Genomic DNA, 17,067 nt, shown 5'->3' on the forward strand with positions numbered 1-17,067 from the left:
TTCCTTCCTTCCTTCCTTCCTTCCTTCCTTCCTTCCTTCCTTCCTTCCATCCTTCCATTTTATTAACATAAGGAACTCCCAGGTGAGGAAACTTTTCCTACAGAAGCAGATTGGCATCTTTTCTGCATCTTAGAATCTTAGTGAGTCACTTGGGGCATTGGGAAACTAAACGATTTGCCTAGGATCACAGAGGTAGTGCTTTGTGGCCATGAAACCATCTATTTATTAACTATTCCAGAGAGAGGTTGTTTATCTATGCATGAGAATATGTCTATATAAATATATATATGCACATGAGTAATAAGTAATTAATTCATTCCACAAGCACTTAGTATGATCAAGGGGAGAAACAGTAGAGCAAAATAGATGGAGGGCTGGTTTTGAAGTAAAAAAGGCTTAGATTCCAGCCTGGTTTTCCCCACAATACTTCCCTATATGAATGAGATAATCTATCTGTCCTTATCCCACTTTCCCCAGCACTGTACTATGAAAAAATATATAACCTGCCTTCAAGGAACTTACATTCTACCAAGGTGAAGTGAATGCTATGTTTACCCAGGAAAGCAATGGCAAGATCCCCTTCTGCCAGTCTGTTCCAGCACTGCTCCCTATGTGTGACATCCCATCTCCTGCCTTTGTACCTTCACATAGATGGTCCCCCACACCTGGAATGTCCACCCTTTTCCCCCTTGCCTCCAAGATTCCTTCAAAAAGCTGGAATGTACGATGCCTTCATTTTACAGGTGAGGAAACTGAGGCTCAGAGATATGAAATTCCTTGCAGAAGCTTGTAAGGCAGCTGGGTGCCACCATAGACAGAATGTTGGACTTCAATGAAGACCTTAATTAAAATCCTCAGATACTGGCTGTGTGGCCCTGCATGAGCTACTCAAAGTCTCAGCCTCAGTTTCCTTATCTGCAAAAAAGGGGATAATAATAGCAGCTACCTCCTAGGGTTGTGAAAATAAAATGAGTTAATATTTGTAAAGCACTTTGCAACCCCCAACTGCTATGTCATCATCGTCATCATCATCATCATCAGCAGCAGCAGCAGCAGCAGCAGCAGCAGCAGCACAGCTTAGGTGCCACTTCCTATAGAAAGTTCTCTGCCTCCCCCTTTCCTAAGTCATAAATGCTCTTCCCCCTCCCACAATACAATTCCTTGTATTTATCTTGCATACATGTTGTATGTTCCAGGGCCCAGGGTGGATTCCATATCAGGTTTCCATTTAGATCCTGATTTGGACATTTCCTGTGGGACTTTTGCTTACTTTCTGTGCCATGAGAAGGAAGAAGGCTGTTTCTGATGTCCCTCCTTACTCTCCCCTACTTTTCTTCAGAGAATTCAGTCCTTAATGTCCCAGCTTGGGACCAGTGGAAGATGGTCAAACCCTTCTGGGGGGTGCCAGGGAAACAAAGCCTTGGAAGGAGCCAGACTTGAGTTAGCAGATATTTGGTATTAAATTAAAGATCAATGAGGCATCCAGGTGACTGGGCTGCTGTGGTGTTTGGGATAAACTGATTTGAGATTAACGAGGCTTCTCTGCATGGTGTCATGTCTAGAATGGAAGAGAGCCTGAGAAAAAGCAGGGCAGAAACCAACGGACTGGCAGTTCCTCCATTTTCTTGCAGATTGAAGCCAGGAGGAGGCTCTGAAATTCTCTGGTTCTGGGAGGAGCTCAGATTGTGCTCAGAGGGATGGGTGATGGCGCCTGTTTGTGCCTATGTCGCCTGAAGCTCACATAGAGCTTTGCATATTGAGCACAGGGGTCTGACTCTCACTACCATAGTCTACTTCTGACACTTAGCTACCCTTGTGACCCCTGGGAAGTCACTTGACCTGTTAGTTTCCTGTTCTATAAAATGATGGGGATGGGTTAAATGGTCTCTGAGACCCTTTTCAGTTCTAGAGCTGGGATTCTAGGATCCTAAGCCACTTAATATTTCTGTGCCTCAGTTTCCTCATTTGTTAAGTGAAAGGGTTAGCCTAGATGGCCCCTGATGTCCCTTCCAGCTCCAGAGCTGTGTGTGATCCTAGGGTCTGACATATGCCTATGGTTCCTCTGTAGGACTTGGGATCTCAGGAATAATAAATGAATTATTATTCTTGTGAATAATAACAGTAATATAATGAAATGAATCTCATAAAAATATGAGAACATTATGAATGACAATAGTGCTTATTGGTTGATCAATTTTCTAATGAATCAGGTTGCTTTCTCCTTCTGGGGTGCAGGGGTCTAGAATCATGCATCTTGTCCCAACGAGAGTTTGTTGGAAGATTTGCAGAGGCACACACTCCCTCCCCCTATTCTTTCCCCACAGAGGAAATTTGACCATGACAATTCCATGGCTCTGGGCTCTTAATGATCCCCAATCATCTCATTAAATAATTACCTGCAATCAGCCAGGAGAAAAGCATCAATCTAAGCTTCAGTGAAGGCTGTGAGGAGGGGGAAGGGTAATTTCCTAAGCTGTATACAGGGATAAGGATGGCCTCATCTGGGGCTTTCTCCTGCCACGTGTCAGGAGTGATCATCTTCATCATCACCGTGAAATGTCATTATAATAACAGCTCACATTTATCTAGTGTTCTACGGTTTAGAAAGGTCTTCCTTACAGCAACCCTGGGAGGTGGGGAGTGAATACAGGTAGTGAGGGCAGCTAGGGACAAGGTGAATAGAACACTGGCCCAGAATCAGGAAGGCTTGGGTTCAAATCTAGCCTCAGACACTTATTAGCTGTGTGACCCTGGGCAAGTCACTTAGCCCTCTTTGCCTCAGTTTCCTCACCCGTAAAATGAGCTAGAGAAGGAAATGGCAAACCCTCCAGTGTCTTTGCCAAAAAAACCCCCAATGGGGTCATGAAGAATCAGACACAACTGAAATAACAGAACAGTGACAACAATGCCAAGTATTAAGATATAAAATGCCAGCTAGCCATTATTACACAAAGAAAAATAAAGCATGATCCCTGCCTTCAAGTGGCTTATAGCCACACAACCACAGAAGCAAGTGGCCTTGGACATCACAGTCCAACTCCGTCATTTTATAGATGAGGAAATCAAGAGCTAGAGAAATGAAGGGGCTTAAAATTGTTGTTGTTCGGTTGTCGTATCTGACTCTCTGTGACCTCAATTGGGCTTTTCTTGGCAAAGATACTGAAGTGGTTTGCCATTTTCTTCTCCAGCTCATTTTACAGATGAGGAAACTGAGGCATACAGGACTAAGTGACTTGCTGAGGGTCACATAGCTAGTAAGTGTCTGAGGCTGGATTTGAACCCAAGCCTTCCTTACTCCAGGACTCTATGTGCTATGACACCACCTAGCTGCCCTGGCTTCTAATTATAGGTTCCTTTTTCTAGAGCAGGAAGGGGATCCCAGAAGGCATCTAGCCAATTTGTCTCATTTTGTAGATGAGGAACCTGATGCCCACTGGAGCTGTGACTTGCCTGAGTCACACTGGTGGTGTCAGAGGTGGGATTTTAAACCATCTGGGCATCTCTTTCTGCCGCATCCACGTAGTAGGGGGAGAGAAGTGTACCCAAATAAGTACAGCCTCGATTAGATTGTGTCCTGGTGCACAAAAAGAGCACAAAGACCTATAAATCAGGTGGAGGAAGAATCACCTCCAGCTGAGAGAATCAGGTAAAGCTTCACAGAGCAGGTGGCAGCGAGCTGTTCCTTGATGAGCGCATTGCCTGTCACTGGGGGGTGGCCAACAGCGAGCATTCCAGGCAAAGGGAAGACCATAACAACTACTAAGAGGCTGGAGACTGCAGTGGAATTGGAGTCAGAAGACCCAGGTTTGAGTCTGAGCTCTCCCATTTACTACCTGTGGAACCTTAGACCAACTCCTTAACCTGTCTGGGCTTCAGTTTTCTCATCTGCAGCATAAGCCTCTCTGCATGGTCTCTCTACATCCAGTGTCCTCCCTCTCCAGTCCTTCCTTTTCAATCTGCCAAAGTAACACTCCTCAAGCGCAGGACTGGTAATGTCTACCCTCTGCTCCAGAAGATTCAGTGGCTGCCCATTTTCATCCTCTGGGATGGGAGCTCCTAACCTTTTTGTACCATGGACCCCTTTGCAGTTTGAGGATACAGCCTGTGAATCTCTCCTTTGAATACTGTTTTTAAAGTGTAAAATAAAATACAAAGGATTACAAAGGAAACTAATCACAATGAAACATAGTTATCAAAATATTTTTAAAAACAAGTTTGAGAACTACAGATTGCTTTAAGACAAAATACAATCTCCTCTGTTTGGTATTTAAAGCACTTAGCCAATAGATGTGGTCTCTCTTTGCAGGTTGATTACATCTCACCCCATCTCATGTAACCTACATGTCACCCAAATCATTTAACTTGCTGTTTTTTGTATACAATGTGTCATCTCCTGCCTCCAGGTTTTTGTACAAGCTGTCACTTCCAGACTAAAACGCTCTCTTTTCCTACTCCTATCTCTCAAAATTCTTGACTCCGTTCAAGGCTCAGCTGCAGTGCCACCTCCTTCAAGAAACCTTTCCTGATTGCCCTGGTTAGTGCCCCTCTTCCTGCAAATCTCAGTGTAATTATTTTTGTATATATCCTGTTTACTCGCCTGCGAATATTTCATATTGTTCTATTCAAAAGTAAGCTCCTTGAGGGCAGGGACAAAATCATTTTTGTATTTGTTTTCCTAGTGCCTGGCACAAAGTAAATGTTGGTTGATTGACTGGAGGACCTAGGAAAGAGCCTGGAGGAGGAAGAAGAGCAAGGATATTTGGAAGAGGACTGGTCGGAGGGCTGGGAGAAGAACCAGAAATAGTTATGAAACATCAGGGTGGAGAGAAGCATTACATTAACATATGATCAGCTTCTTTTCATTGGGGAAAGCCCTATTGGCCCTTGGGTTCCCACTGGGTGGGGAGAGTCTTTCACCTCTTATTTCTTTTGTTTGATCTTGTACAGCCAGATACCTATCATCCACGCTAAAACTTCATGTAGTCTAGAAGTCATGGGCAACTGAGCTTGGGCTAAGCCATTTCTTTACTAAGCTTTAGAAGTGTGGACCAGGCATAACTGATGTCTCAATCTTCCTTTCCCCTGAACATTGCACTGTCAAAGCATCCCTCACAGCAACTTATTCATATGGAGCAGATGGTGCGCTTTCTCTTAAAATCCCTCTCTTTCCCTCCAAGGCAAAATCTCAACTATATGAAGTACCCATGAGGGAGAAATCAGTCTTAGTGACACTGGGGAGAAATCAAGAGCATCCATAGGAAGGCTTGCTTTCCTGCCTTCTGTATAGAACAGTAATTGGCTTAAGAAATTCCTTTTGCAGAGAGTAGATTTTGAATTAATGCATAAGCAAGCAATGATTAAGCTCCCACTACATCTGATGAGAAGCACTAGGTGCCAGGGACCCAAACAGAAAAACAAAACAGCCTCTGCTCTCGAGGAGCTTACATGCTAATAGAAGGTGATTGTTTTTGAAAGAGTTCACGGAAAGGATAGCTGGACCTCATGCCTGGGAGTCTACAAGGGATAGCAGTTAAGAGGAATGGCGAACTCTTAAGAACAACATCTTGAAGACATAAGTACAAATGATTTCCATAAGAAATAAAAGGAGGAAGTTGCCCAAAAAGATGGATGTGCCACACGTTGAACTCACTGATAGGGTCAGGTTTTGAAAGACATGTATAGAAGATAGTGAGGGCAGATAACGAACAATACATTTTTAAAAGTGGCCTGTTGCTGTAAGAATAGCTTCAAGAAGGCTAAGATGTAGGATGAGCTGAGGCAGGGCATCAACAAAATGGGGGGATTTGAGCTACATAGGAGGCAACAGGAGGCTCAAGGAAGAGATGATACTACTTGGGGTGATGGTGAAATGATGATAACAGACAGTGGAGAGAAGCCACAGCTGTCTAACTCCCATTTTGTTTCTCTTTTATTAACCAAAGAAAACCTCTGACCAGGAGAGGATGGATCAAAAATGCTTTGTATGGAATTCAAGTCCATGAGTGAAAGATGGTAAGAAAGCTCCTAGATGTCCTTAATGAATACAGCCCAGGGTGCTGAATATGTAGATAGGATTGCGGAATGATTATCATTGATCTCTGAAAAATCATGGAGACTGGGAGAGGGGCTGGAGGACAGAATAAGTTAAATGTGCAAGTTTTTAGAAAGGGAAAGGAAGATGGATCAATGCCTACAAAGTAGGGGCTTAGTAAACATTTGTTGAATTTCAAACAATGGACTGGGGAGCTTGATTTTGATTCCTGCCAAAGTACTGGAATGTATTATTAGATGCTACTTCAAGAGTAAGGAATGAGAGGCCAAGGACTTGTAGACTCTACAGAAGCCACATGGCTGTACAGCCTGCATACTTTCTCTAAAAAAGAATTGAAAGGCTTTGGATGAGGCAAGTACCAAATAGCATGACCAAAAAAAAGAAATTAATTATTTTTAATGGGTTGGTAACATCTCCTTACTGATGTGTGACTCATTCCTCTATTAGTTCTCCATGTGCTAGGGGACCACTGACTTGGTAGATCAAAGATCACAATTGACACAAAAGGACCAAAATGACAACAAAACAAAAAACCACAGTGAACAATTAAAACAACTCCAATTTGACTTTGTTAAAGAAATTATTGACTCTTTCACCACTCCTATGGGAAATGGGTGGAGGAAAGGACATTGATTGAGACCCTAATACTTATATAACTTATACACATACATACACATATAACTTTTATTATGTTTATATACAATACATATATGTATTGCCATGACTTGCAAGTGAATTGGATTAAGTGAGGGAGGGCTGTGCAAAGTCATCAGCCTCACTCTCTCCTCCAAAGCCATCTGGGTCCAGTAGTGAGATATAGCTCATGATATAGGAGATGACTTCTGATACAGTGGGAGGCCTTGGCCTTTTTAAGCTTAGGTCTTTCCCAGGTCTCAGTTTGTCTGAGGCAATATGCATTCAGTGATTAAGGCTAGGTAAAAAATGAGGCAAAGAATGGCCTCTTTTACCTAGTCAAAAAAAAAATCAGCCTGGGAGGGTTTCTGGCCAAAACAGAAGTAATTGCTATTTACATTCACTCTGAGCCATCAGAGTCCAAACAATGACCAAATAAGCCTTGGGCTAGGACCTATTGTTGGCCAATCAATGAGAACCAGAGTGATTTGGGTTCAAGGCATGGTCCATAAAAAAGAAATCTAGCCCATAAATCCTAAGACATCCCACTAAGTTTCAGTGATCAATTCACATTCCTCTGAGCAGAGTACCAGCAGGTAAGGGCATGATTCCCTATGTGGACAGAGAGAGAAGAGGGAGATTCAAATGGAGTTACATGACTATGCAATCACTTGGAAGAGTTTGTCCCAACTATCCACCGAGGAAAAACTAAGTGGATGAAGCATGCTTATCATCCAGGCTAAGATACGCGTTTGTATGGGCAATCTGTAGAACTTGTTCATCAGTGTATGTATTTCTCTTGAATGGAGGCTGAATATAGGTGGCCAGGAAAGTGAATTGGAACAGAGAAGACTTTGGAGAATTATATCATTCTTTGAATGACCTAACACTTCAGCCTCAAACAAATAAATAAAAATATAACACAACATAGATAACATTACATTTTAAAACTAAGTCAATATGCTGCCTGCAGGGATCTTTATGTATAGATTCTATTTGAGTTTGACCCCACTAGTATGTATGAGTCTAAATAAAAGATGGGCTGTCCACATGGTGAGAGTAAGGAATGATTAACTAATAGCCCAAGTGTCCAGCTCCACTGATATCCTTGTGATAACAAAATAACTTGAGGAAGGGTCCTGGCATGTAGAGTGGACTTCTGGTGCCATGTGAGTTTCAACTTTCCCACTTTCCAGCTATGCGGCACTAGATCCTCTCTGGATCTCAGTTTCTCAATTTGTAAAAATAAGTGAGGTGAATAAGATAATCCAGTCCATTCCAGCTCTAATATTCTATGATTAAGTTACTTTGCATACATGGTGGAAATAAATTTAGGATTAATACAAGTGTGAATGTGTACATTGAAATCATTTGTTTAACTTTGAAAAAATGGGCACATAGGGAAGAGGACTGCAAAAGATAATCAAATCTCCAGATAAGTCTTTTTGGTTTTAACTCAAACTAGCTAGTTATCTGGAGTAGGGTCTTTTTCTTCTCTCTCTCTCTCTTTCTCTCTCTCTCTCTCTCTCTCTCTCTCTCTCTCTCTCTCTCTCTCTCTCTCTCTCTCTCTCTCTCTCTCTCTCTCTCTCTCTCTCTCTCTCTCTCTCTCTCTCTGCAATTGGGGTTAAGTGACTTGCCCAGGGTCACACAGATAGTAAGTGTCAAGTGTTTCATCTGAGGCCGGATTTGAACTCAGGTCCTCCTGATTTCAGGGCCGGTGCTCTATCCACTGTACCACCTAGCTGCCTCCCTGGAGTAGGGTCTTTTAAAAAATATTCTACTTTTGTCTATTTACTCAACATTTTGCAGAAAACTGCTCCATTTCCTCATCAGAAATAATTCCATTGGCCTTTTCTTACTAATAGTGAGAAAGTGCTGACACAAGCACTTCAGATATTTTACCCTGGGATTATAGATGGAAGGAAACTTAGAGGCCCTTGGAGTCTAACCCCCTCATTTAAATATGAGGAAATTGAGGCCTAGAGCAGTTAAGCGACTTGCTCAAGGTCCCCTAGTTTTTAGTTAGGCAGGATTTGAACTTATCTCCCTGCCTTTAAGTCCGGTGCTCTACCGCACTGTGCCAGGACAACACAAAAACACAATAGCTAGTTATCCTCCCATTCTCTTTGTGGAATTTTCTCCAGTTTGCTGACAATACCTGCTTGGAGCTTTCCTTTGCTGCTACAGCCCTTCAAATTCCCTCTCCCTTTCCAAGTGAAGGCATTAAAGGGTTGGAGTCATTTTAAGGTGAAGTATCCTATAAAGTAGCTCCCCTTTGAACTGGAATAATAGTAATATTAATAATAAATTTATAATATATATATAATATATAAAATAATAATTAACAATCTGGATATGAAGAAAGGCTTTCCTGACACCATCTTAAATGTTCTAACACCTAGCTGCCTCTATTGTTCCAAGGACAGTGTTCAGAGAATTCAGGAGGTGCCAGGTCAGCTAAGAGTGCTTGGGACTGGGGTGGAGACTGTGTAAATTCCTATTCTGACCTGCCAGCTTTTCTGAAACTCAGCTAATGACTTCAGTGAACAGAATTGTGAACTTCTTGCCTTATTATTGTGTCATCCCTATTTGGCACACACGTAAGGGGTGTGTGTGTGTGTGTGTGTGTGTGTGTGTAGTCATGAATACATATGTGGGAGTCAGAACTCAGAACCAAGAAGACCTGAGGGTAATTAAAACATTAGGAGAGGCAGAAAGATGGTGCAAGGACTAACTCATAGTCAGAGGATCTGGGTTCAAATTGTCCCTCTGAGACTGTCTGTGGTACCTTAGGCAAGTCACTTTACTTCCCTGGGCCTCAGTTTCCTCATCAGTAAAATGAGGGAGTAGTATTAAATGACTTCTAAGCTTCCTTCTATCTCTAATTGGATACTCTTATGAGGATCACCATATTCATCACCTATAAAGTTGACTCCTAACCAACCTCCCTCCCCTTGTACTTTTCCTGTCAAGTTCCCCAGAAGATGGGCAGTTTGTAGGCTCAGGGTGGGGTGTATAGTAGGAGAAAGGATATAAATATATCAGATTGTCAATCATTTAAATGTTGAATTTTTCCCTCTAGTTCCCAAATGGTGGCTAGGGCTAAAGGTGCTACAACACCGTTGTGAGAAAACCTAAGGAAAACAGGGATTTGGCTCTCAATGCTGGGATATCTGTGTGCATTGAACTCATTGGCTATATGTCAAATGGGTATAAATGCTATAGGGAGCATCCAGTGACATCTGGGTCATGGTATCTAATCTTGGATCCCTTCTTGAAATAGTACACTCTAGTTTTTCATCTGTTGGATCTGTAGAGATCCCCATGTTGCTGATTTGATGGTTGTTAGGAGGGTTAACCTATTGTAAATATATCATGTCAAGTCTTTCTCCTCTATCATTGTTTCTGGAGAGGGTGAGAAATCAACTGCCTAGTGGCTCAGCTTGCCTCCCCTGTGACTCCTCAGAATAAAATGTTCTCCTTTGTCACTGCTTCCATACATATGTTGTCTCCCCTACTTGACTGGAGGCTCCTTGAAGACAAACTATCTCACCTTTATCTTTGTGTTTCTAGGGTTTAACATCATGCCTGGCACATAATAAGTGGTTAAAAAATACTTTTTCATTCATTCACTTACTCATTCATTCCTTTCCTTTAAAAAAATTCTCCTTTATTTTAAATTTAACAATCATCAACAAAACCTTTCAATATACAAAGAAGAATAAGAAAGAATTGTATAAGAAATTAAACTTGAAATTAATGTCTTTTAAAAGAAAATGTATGTGTTTATAAATTTTTACATATAGGTTTATATATGTGAAATCTATCAGGTGAATAACAAAATTGTTTTATCTGTCTGTGTCTCCTTTCGCACTTCTTTTTCTTTTTTTTCTGTCTATATTAAAAAAACTGTTTTATTGATGCTCTTTTTTTGGGTTCTGTCACTACTCACTAACCTCTCCCAGAATAGAAGCCCTCTTGTGTAACAAATATGTATAATTTTGCAAAACAAATAAAGATGTTGGTGATGTCTGAGGATGCACATCTCCGTGTTTCCTGGGGGTTCTTATTGTTTATAGAATTTTTTGTGTGGAAAGAAAATAACTAAACATCTTTTTAAAAATAGATTCTTCACCAGGCAAACTAGATAAAAAATAGGGGCTTAGTTGTTTGCTAATCTCCAATGCTACAGGATGAGGGAGAGAGTTTAGCCATTCCTTGCTTCCTTTTTCTTCTCCTCCCCCTCCCCCAATTCATTGACTCAGCTAGAAAGCCTAAACTTTCAGCTCTTCCCTCCCATACTCCTAGTACTCCCTCTTTCTTTGCCTAATTATATTTGTATAAGTTACAGAGAGGCAAACTTTGGCTTTGCATTCTATGACACAAATATACTCCTTAAACCAAAACCAGGAAGGGATAAAGCAAGGAAAGAGAATGTAGACCAGCACCACTAATCAAAATTGATTAAAAAGTTTTTTTTTAAAAATAATATCTTGGTGTAACTGGACTCACAAACCAAGCTGGGTGGGAGAAACCAAGTTGGACAGAGAAGAAATATCCTTTTACTGTATGCAGTCTACAGAATATGATTCCTTATTGGTGGTAAGAATTCAGTAGCGAGCAGCAGAGGCCTGCCCTTTTCCCATATAGCTTAGTAGAGAGTTTAATTATACAGGCAGAAATATTACTGTGATATATAAAAAATTGGATTTATATCAGAATATAAAAATGGTTCAATGTTTGGAAGACAACGAACAATTGAGAGTATTAAAAACAAAACCATTTTATTATATTAGCACTATTCCAAAATGGAATGGGCTGTTTTAGGAAGCAATTGATTCCACCTCATTCTAGCAGAAACTGAAAGGCCATTTGTTGGGGATAGTATGGAAGATATTCTTGGTTAAGTCCAGGTTGCACAAAATCACCACTGAAGTAACTTCTAATTTTGAGATTTTGTCTGTTCTAATTTCAAGAGAAGGAACGGACATCTGGTTTAAATAAATTATATAGGCCAAGCACTATAGTAGGCATAGATTGGTAATACTCAACCAATGGACTCATGGTCAGAAGCGTGATTTGTCAAAAGGAGTAATGTTTGATAATTGATAGTCATATTTAATGTTAGAAAGTTATTTCTAGTCTTGGTCAGAGTCCAAATTGTAAAGTAGGGGAAATGTGTCCTGGATGGCCTTCCCCTATGAATGTAATCTCCCTTCAGTTATAGCTCTATAGATAGCCATCCCACCTATCTATAATCCCTTTATGTCCTCTCATGTTAGCCCATCTACTCTAGGTCCTAGATGTTCCCAGGCCCTAAATATTCCTTGAATATTCTCCCCCATCTCATAGTAAAAAATAAAAACTATCTTTCCTGTACCTCAGTCACTCTAGACTTTGCTCTCCAAATGTGACAGCTAGCCAATATGGCAAACTTATCCATGTTAATGCTGCTAATGAATCCCCCCCCCCATCAATCTATGTGTATATTAGTAGAAACTTGCTGGAGGCCACAGCTTATCCCAAGGGAGTGATGGAAATTGGGTGGAAATTGCAGGCTCTTTAGTGGCTGGTAATGGATGTATTTTGGTCAGGGAGGTCAACCACTCAATCAACAATAATTTATTAGATACCTACTCTGTGACCCTACTGGGTCTCAGTTTCTTCATTTGTAAATGAAGGGTTTGGACTAGATGACCTCTGAATTCCCTTTCAGCTCTAGATCTGGGATCCCATGGTCTCAAGTGACTGGATCCATTCTTATGAAATTCATCCCAGGGTGATGAGAAAAGATGTCTTCTGTGGAAGTGGATAAGGACCTCTACTGCAAGCCTCTAATGGTAAGGCTGGATTCAGCATCTTGGCTCCCCTCCCCCTTCAGTACTTCTGGCTATGGACCAACCTGCAGAATTGCCCAGGATAGACTTTCCTCCGTGATACCATAGAATCTGTTTTGTTTCCTAGGGGAGACCTCACAGCTTCTATTTCATAGATATATAAATGTATATTGGCACACATGAGTGTGTGTTATTCAAAGCTTTGTAGTTACTTTTTTTCATTCTTCAACTCAGCATCACAAATTGCCGCCAGATGCTCTTCCTGCAGGCAGCTGTTTTGCATTTGAAAACACTGAATGATGGTGCTAATTGATGGTCAAAAAACTCTGGCCAGAAAGTAGAGTCAATTCATTACAATTACAATTCAGAGGCACATCAGAGCAAAACACACACAAACTCACACATGCACAGGCTTTCTAGTTTCCTAATACGTTTCTCTGCACAGTGTGCTGATGTTGTTAGGGGAGCTGCTTCCTATAGGAAGACTAACCTGAACTCTCTTCCACCCGCAGGTCCTAGACTTTTCCCTGGAAATTATTTGGCATACTGTTTAGGTTTAATTTTCTAGGAACCTGCTGTCTTCCTCAATAGACGATAAGCTCCTTGAGGGCAGAGACTTGTTTTATCTTTATATTCCGAGTACCCAGCACTGTTCTTGGCAAAGAATAGGAGCCTGTTGAATTGAATTGAATTATGGCATCGTTTTCCTGAAAGGAATAACTTCTGCCCTTATTCTAATTGTACCCAACTTTTTAGGTCTGTCCAAAGGCTACCTTCTCTTAATCCTTCCATGGCTATTCAAACCCACAGTGATTTCTCCCTTCTGTGATCCCTCGTATTACATAGCGTAAAAAACCATGGACTGATGAGGCAGAAGAAATGCCAGATTAGAAATCAAGAGACCTTGGGCAAGTCACTTAATGCCCCTGGGCCTCAGTTGACTCATCTATAAAATAGGTCACTGGACAAGGTGACCTTTAAGGTCTTTTCCAGCTCTAAATTTATGTTCTATAATTAATTCAATAGTTTTCTAGTACTTAATTGTACACTCTCCTGTATTGTTCTTTTCATGCTTGACTGTGTGTACGAACATATGCAGATGCTTTCTTCTGTGATAGAATGTAATCTCCTCAAAGGCAGGAACTCATTCATTTTTGTTGTTGAATTCCTAGCACTTAGCACAGAGCTTGGCACACTTGCAGTAGGTGCTTAATAAATGCTTGCTGATTGATTCTCTACATCTTGTATTTAGCTATCTATGAAATATTGAATCCCCCTATAGATTATCAACCTCTTGAAGGCAGATACCCATTTCCCCCCCTTGCCTTTGTATTCATAATATCTAGCAAAGTGCCCATAATAGTAACTCAGTAAGTACTCATTGATTGATCAGCTGACTCATAACTGGAATATGTTTTGTCTTCTCAAGGGACTGTTAAGTTTCTCATGGGTAGGAGCTGTGTCTTCTGTCTTCCCCAAAGTGGAGTCAAGACGAGTCTTGGTAAACAACAGCACTCAGTGAATATTGGTCAATCTATGATTAAAGCTGTGTTGTGGGTCCCACTATTCTTTCACCCTGACTCGGAAGCATAGATGTGGGCAGATCTTAAAGTATTGTAAGTCCCAGTTCCCCTTTACTGAAATGCCCTCATTTTTGCATGCCTACTTGTCTAATGTCTATGTATCTTTCAAGGTCAAATTCAAAGGCTTACTCTACCAGAGAGCCTTCCCTGATTTGCTCCTTTCTCCTCATTCCCTTCCAGAAGAGTGGTCTCTCATCCCCTGAACTTTCATAGCATTTTTCTTGGAGCACCTTCACATTCTGCCTTTTTTTTTTGGTAGTTTTCTGCACCCCTGTTTTATCTCTCCCATTAGAGAAGCAGAATAACTTGAGGGCAACATCCTCCACAACATGTTTAATGTTTAATTCAACAGACATTTATTAAATATCTGTTATTTTCAGGGGATTGGGCTAGGTAGTGGAGTTACAAAGATAAAAACCAAATGTTTTCTGCCCACAAGGGGTTTATAGTCTATTGGAAGGATATAACAACATTACATGCATGAATTATAGAATGAATGGGTACTCATTCAATGTTTGCTTGAAATCAGAAGTCATTGTCTATATCCACTAAGCCTTTTGCTCTACCAAACTTCTCCATTTCTCATTCTTCTAATCTCCCAGTTTCATAGTCAGTGTTATCCTTGACCCTTCACTCTCCCTGAAATCTATAGTCCATCATTTGCCAAATCTAGCCAGTTCTCCCTCCCCAATGTCTCTTTCACACTTTCAGCTCCCACTCTAGTTTAGGCTCTCATTTTCTTTCACCTGCACTATTACAATAACCTCCTGTTAGAAACCTGGTGCAATCCAATCTCTCTTCTCTCCAATTCATCCTCTGTACAGATGCCAGAATAATCTTCCTATAGCACAGGTCTGATCATGGTGTCCCCCTTTTCAATAACCATTAGTGACTCCCAGTTGCCTCTAGACTAAAACAGAAAACAAAACTGGCTCCAACCAACCTCTGGACATTCCACACTGCTGCTGTCTTTGCATTCTCTTTAGTGTCCTTTGAAGCACAGCTCAGATGCTATCTGTGACGCAAAATATTTTTCTAATCACCCTAGTTCTTAGTGGTATTTTCTCCATCCTCAAGTACCTTGTATTTTCTTCTTTGTTTATATTTTATATCTTTTGGTAGGATATGTGCTCTTTGGGGGCAGGGGTCAATTTCAGGTATATAGGTGTGTGTGTGTGTGTATGTGTGTGTGTGTGTGTGTGTGTGTGTACATATACATACACATATAGACAGAGACAGAGAGAGAGGAGAGGGGGAGGGAGGGAGGGGAAGAGAGAGTGAGGAAGAGAGAGAGAGAGAGTGAGGAAGAGAGAGAGAGAGAGAGAGAGAGAGAGAGAGAGAGAGAGAGAGAGAGAGAGAGAGAGAAGCTATGTGACCTTTGGCAAGTCACTTAACCATGATGAGACTCAGTTTCGTCTTCTGAAAAGTGGGGATAATATTAACACCTGTATTATAGGGTTGTTGTGAGGATCAAGTGAGGTAAAGGAGATGAAGTGCTGGGCAAGGCTTTGAGAGCCATGTGAACATCACCTTGTGTTGTAATTAGTATTGCCATTATGGACTTGGGACTTCATTGGTATAGAGACCTCCCTCTCTTAATGCAGATTGACACCTGCTCTGCAACTTACAGTTTCAGAAAATTGCCTGGGACACTGAGAGGGGAACTGAAAAAGGCAAATTAGACAGTAAGTGGCAGAGCCAGGATTTGAACTCAGATCTCCTAGCTCCAAATCCAGCAGTCTTTCTACTGCACTATGCAGCCACACAGTCTACATGAGCACCTCTAGTGAAGGGGAATTGACTCCTTTCTTGGGTGGTCCATTCCACTCTTGGAAAGACCCTTAACACCTTTGTGCCTTCGTTTCCTCCTATGTAAAATGAGGAGAGTGGACTCAATGGCCGTTAAGAACCCTTCAGATCTAAGTTGACTATTCTGTTATGTTTCCCAGGGCTACACAGCCAGTATATTTTACAGGCAAGGCTTGAACTCAGGCTTTCCTGAATTTGAGGCCATCCACAATGCCACAATGCAGATTGCAGCATCATTACCACCATCATCATCTCTATTTTCAAAGTCTCCATCCTCATCTGCTATTCCTTCTTTCTGCACAAAGGTACAGTACAAGCATCGTGGAAAGAGGATGAAGATCTAAAGAGATATCTCAGGAAGTCCCCTATGTTGGCTGGTTTGAGACCCTTAGCAGATCTTTTTTCATGTCTTCAGTGGTCATAATTCTCCAACCTTTTAGGTGTGGATTTGCTTTTGCAAAAGTTATTGAAAACCAAGTCTACTGAACGGGGAGTGGTCAAACGTGGTAATACCAGCCAGTGCCTTGATTACAAAGTAACAATGTTGGAAACAATCAATCAATCAGCAAGCACTTGGTAAACATCCATCCAAAGACAAACATGAGACAGCTTCTATCCTCAAACAGCTTACATTCTAATGAGGGAGACATGTACGTGCACATACCAGAATATACAGAAGACATACATGAATACAAAGAAATTTTTGGAGGATGTGCACTAGCATCTGGTCTTGTACAAACACTCACACATGCCCATATACACACTATGGTCCTTAATAGCTTCTTTGGAGGAATGGTTCATTTACTTTAGCTTAATTTTCCTCCAAAAGGCACAAGTGCCCACTCCTCACTCTTTTGAGGACTCTTGGAGGAGATAAAACAGTTGAGCATCCAGAATTTCATTCCATTTCCCTCTCCAGACAGGTTGGAAATAGACTGAAGCAGCTTACACACCTGCTGTCTCTGAAAGTATAAGTTACCATAATCCTCTAGCAGGTGGGCCATAGAGTTAGAGAGAGGAGAAGCCCAGTTTCCTCCAGAGAGAACAGCAGATGACTGTGTGTGGTGAGAACTGCTCAGGAAATGTGTGTGTGTAGCCCATATTTAGGGGAACAGCTACAGGGTCTGACATTTTCCTCTAAGAAATAAGAGAG

The sequence above is a fragment of the Phascolarctos cinereus genome, unplaced genomic scaffold (assembly GCF_003287225.1).
Source record: "Phascolarctos cinereus isolate Bilbo 61053 unplaced genomic scaffold, phaCin_HiC Scaffold_5;HRSCAF=322, whole genome shotgun sequence".
Taxonomy (NCBI): domain Eukaryota; kingdom Metazoa; phylum Chordata; class Mammalia; order Diprotodontia; family Phascolarctidae; genus Phascolarctos; species Phascolarctos cinereus.